The 5,000-nt window shown below is 37.8% G+C and overlaps 2 protein-coding genes across 14 annotated transcripts in view; both read right to left on the reverse strand.

The window, feature by feature from the left end:
- The window catches only part of LOC135195049 (serine/threonine-protein kinase N-like), a 665,525-nt gene that overhangs the window by 182,245 nt on the left and 478,280 nt on the right, over nt 1-5,000 (reverse strand). The gene's annotated exons all lie outside the window — the stretch shown is intronic.
- Nucleotides 1-5,000, reverse strand: part of LOC135195051 (uncharacterized) — a 49,264-nt gene that overhangs the window by 43,453 nt on the left and 811 nt on the right. The window lies entirely within an intron of this gene.

The raw sequence follows: 5,000 nt of genomic DNA on the forward strand, positions 1-5,000 counted from the left end.
AAATCTTCAAACACTGTATTAAACATGAATTGGTGTCCAGTGGATAATAAAGCATATGGAGATATTTAGTGAAGGACTAATTAACGGTCAACTATCGTGTCTTGAAGAAATAGGTAACATTTTTAATGATAACCCCCAAGGCGCAGAAGTAATAAACTTACGCATGAAGACAAGAGAAGCTGCTATAGAATTCCAAAGGCTTGACAGTGGCGGATGATTCAACTTACAGTGTTAATAAACTTGTTTTTACTTTTGTCATTCCACAAAAACTTTCTATGAAATATGCAAAGGTATCCACGTAACATCTGAAAGACGCATAGAAATAGAAAAACTAAATAAATAATGTAAACAATACGAAATATTCAACTATCTACATAACCAAGCACGCCATGGAATATATGCCGAAAATAAACAAGCAAAAAACACCCTATTTCGTAGTTTCAGGACCCATGGACGCAGGAAGTCTGCTGGGTATCGCCCTATGCATGTCTGTCTGTCTGTCATGCCAGGCAAAAGCGTTTCTGTCATTGGCTTACAAACTAAAAAAAAAAAAAAAAAAAAAAAAAAAAAAAAAAAAAAAAAAAAAAAAAAAAAAAAACATCTATAAAAAAAAAGCGTACAACCATACAAGCAAAACTCCTGTTATTTCTATATACAAGCTTATCATCATTACATGATGATATGCATATCTTTACATATGAAAGAAGTTCCAGCCTTTACTAGTGAGTAAATTCACTAACACAGGAGCACAAAAAAATTGAACAACTACTAACATGTCGTGACAGGGAATAATTTAGATCCATAATGATACGATTATCTATTTCCTTCCCCTGACTGTTTCATGACAAATGCTCGGCAGGGGAAAAGGTGAGTCGAGAGAGAGAGAGAGAGAGAGAGAGAGAAGAGGAGAGGAGAGAGAGAGGGATGGAGGAAGAACGGAGAGAGAGAGGAGGAGAGAGAGAAGAGAGAGATGAGAGAGAGAGAGGAGAGAAGAGAAGAACCAGATGCTGAGGAGAGAGAGAGAGTTTTAATAAGCAGGGCCACGAGGATGACCTTCCAATCCATGTTTGGCCTGTTGGGTCTTTTTAACTATTGTTACAAGTTCATCACTGACTTACAGCTTGTGTTATAAAGCTCAAATCTCTAGGGGTAAAGGTGTCCAATATTACTTTGAGGTTAACCTAAATTATTGAAGGAATAAATATGCATAATGAAAACACACACAACCATTGGGAATTCCAGGCGCCCCATTACTTGTTACTATTATTAACTCTGCGTTTCCATTCACAAGAACTAATTACATTCGAAGAAAGGTTTCTTAATAGAATATCAAAGAAATCCATACCAACGACTTGGTAAAGCAGTCTCAGTTTTAAGACAGCATTGCGGTATGTTTCTCTAGTTGAATTCGAGTGCGATACTTGCAAATGTTCTTTTAAACGGTTGGGGTGATGCCTCCACTCAGCTTGGTTAAGTTTGGTTACATGTTCACAGATACGCTACATGGCTGAGTTTGTTTCAATGACTGGGTGGTTCAAAGGACTCGTTTTGCTAAAGACTGAAAAGGTAACTAATACAAACAAAAAACATCAAGCATCACAGAACAAAATACAAATGAACTTTTTCAGCCTCATGCATAATGTATATATACATACGTACACACATATATATGTATGTATATACATACATTTTATATTGGTTGTAACTCAGAATCATAAAAAATTAAAGTTCAAAATCTGGCCAAGACCTCATTTTTAGTGTCTGATTTATTTGCCATAACATTCATTCTCTCATACATCTACGCATAGTGCAAAACATAATCGCATTAATCTCAATAATGTTAAAGACACCAAAGCGGCCACAGTCAATGATAATACAACTTCACAGCGATGAAGTTGATTTCATAACGGACGAATATCTGGTTGACAGGCCTATCTCGACTGGCTTACACAATAGGAGAGAGAGTCGAGGTATTGACATTCAAACCAGCCTCTCTCTCTCTCTCTCTCTCTCTCTCTCTCTCTCTCTCTCTCTCTCTCTCTCTCTCCTCGGTGTCCTCTAACGTAACCAGCAAAGTCTCTTCTCTCTGTAGCTTGCGTATAGAGTATATCGCGCTGCTATCGAACCAAATTCTCTCTCTCTCTCTCTCTCTCCCTCTCTCTCTCTCTCCAGTAGAACCCAATTAATAAACTATGAGCTCAATCAAAATCTCTTTCTTTCAAGGTAAGAACTCTCCTGTACAAAGCTCAGCGAAGAACATCGTAATATAAAATTCTAAACTAATTGCTTTCCCTCCTCCTTAGGGAGGGATGTGTGTGTGTGTGTGTGTGTGTGTGTGTGTGTGTGTGTGTGTGTGTGTGGAAAGACAAGAACCTCACCACTCCATATAAGTAAACTACTAATAAATCGCCGAATCCGCCGTGAACTTCTGCCTACTTCTCCGTATGCTAATGGCAACGCAAACATCCCGGCTAACGAAAGTACCGTGGGTCGTAAATTATGCAAATCCTCCTAGAAAACAAATTTCATAGATGAAAATACATCGGTTTCCTTCTAAATAATGATGGCTTGCTGTCTTCTCAGCACCAAAGAAGTTACCATTCTTTCGTCATCAAAATGCTGCTCACAAACGGGACAACATCTTGTTGGCTATTTCATTCATTCTTTAATGGTCAGAACTGAACTCTTACCACACTTGGAATTCGATTGTTGCTGTCCAGCGTGCTCAGCCATTCAGGTCGTTTCTTGGGTCTCAATGTGACCAGAAGACGATCACACCAGACACCTAAGGTGTGTGTTCAGTTTCTAGTAGGGGTTTTTGAGTCAAGTTGCTTGGCCCGTTCCCATGACAATACGCCCTCCCCCCTTCCCCTCATTGTTATGGGAGCTTCTAAGTTTGACTTTTATTGGCGGTCACCCATCATAATACTGGCCAAACCCAGACCAATAACGCTTGTGTATGTGTTTTGCGCACGAGAGAGAGAGAGAGATCAAAGTAAAAAAGGCATTCAAACTCTTAACATCCTTGAGATACCAAGATGAGATGACCTTTCCAGTGTAAATAATGTCTTTCCATAAACAGCATATCTAACCCTACGGTAAACATTTTGAGAATTCTTACGTAAACCAATGAATACAAAATAGCGAGGGAAGGGGCTCCTACTTTATGCGGTAATCCATAGGTTGAAATACAAGAAACAAAGAGAAAACAAGAAAAAAATAAACATATTTTTGAGTTCTGGGGATATTTCAAGTGAAGCTGTTCTGGCACCCACAATAACATTAATTACTATAATAATAATAACAACTCAAACTTTAAAAATGGCGATAACAACAAGTCATGATAAATGCAAAATATTACACACCGCAAATACTAATTTGCCAACACACACATACACACACTTTTCACTTATACAAAAGCCCATTAACGCTTGTTTTTAAGCATTTAAGCAATGTGCGAATGCCATCAGAAGAGCCGTAAGAACATATATGGGAGTCGAAGGGTTGATGAAGGCAGGTATGATGTGTTGCATTAAAGATCGAGAAAGACGGTTGAAATCGCTATACACCGGTCACACCCGCAGTGAAACTAAACCTTGAGATCGCCAGTCTTAACAGAATTCATCGAATCAATCATTTCCTAATAGAATGCGATCTTCTATTTTTTTTAAGAGGCATGGGGCAATACTTCCGATCTCCTGACTATTTATGGCAAAGAGCTTTCAAAGGAGCAGCACGTGATTCCCGGTGCCATACTATATTAGTAAACAACACAACACCGTTTGTCGAATGTCACATACGAGCTGAAAGTGTCATTGTAATCCTTTACGTACACCACGTGCATACACACACACACACACACCACACACATATATATATATATATATATATATATATATATATATATATATATATATATGAGAGAGAGAGAGAGAGAGAGAGAGAGAGAGAGAGAGAGAGAGAGAGAGAGAAACCAACGTGTGGAAGAAAAATAAACAAATTTACAGGCACCTATGAAAGAGTCAGTTAGCAGAGAAATTATAATATGAATGCACTGTTGACTTAGGCTGCCATTAAGTATGACAATATCACCACGGATTCCCACAGCCAAGGTCGTTTTAGTTCGTGAATATAAAATGCACATATACTAACATGATTTTGTATACACCATGGTCCCTCGGTTAGCGAGAGGCAGGTAGCTGATCTTGGTCAGACCTTGGATGGGTATCTCGAGGATGAAGATACCAACCTCTCTTCAATGTCAGTTCTTATAAATCTATAAACTAGCACGAGACGTTAAAAAAGCCTGGTCCAACCGTCCAAGGGTCAAAACAAGATGCTTAAATGAAAAGCGATTTCAATAACAAATGGAAACATCTATGAAATGGACATATTTCGTCTACTGCTGCCGAAACACTGTCGTCATCAGATTGGAGTTGTAACAGGCATTTATTTATCTCTCATTCAAAATTCACTCGCACTCACTCCCTGGAAGGTTTTCTATTCTTGTACTGAAATCATTATACTCACACTCGTACCAAATCATTTTCCTTACACTCACTCAAATCGAGTTATTTTAACCAACAATCGCGTATACTGTGACTTACGCTAAACTCATATTGAAATATGAGGGTTATAAATTAAAACTTGAGTTTTTTATACTCACTAGATCAAATCGTTATTAACAACGCTCACTTCACTTACTATCCCTTACACGAGGCTAAACTGACGTTTGAATAATATTCAATTGACCTGGGTTTCATTAATACTTACTTGATCTTGGAAGTTAATACAATGGCCTCCCAAGTTCCAATCTTACAGAACTATTGCACAAAACTTATAAAAACAGGAGAACTACATTCATAAAAGAGTGAACTATGATAAAAATATTAATGCAGTGACGAATCGTACATGAACAAAAAGAAAAAGTTTCTCACTATCTGAATATTTTCATAAAACACCAGAAAAGTCACTTGTTGATCTTCTACATCGAATATTTC

Source organism: Macrobrachium nipponense, chromosome 15 (genome assembly GCF_015104395.2).
Source record: "Macrobrachium nipponense isolate FS-2020 chromosome 15, ASM1510439v2, whole genome shotgun sequence".
NCBI lineage: Eukaryota > Metazoa > Arthropoda > Malacostraca > Decapoda > Palaemonidae > Macrobrachium > Macrobrachium nipponense.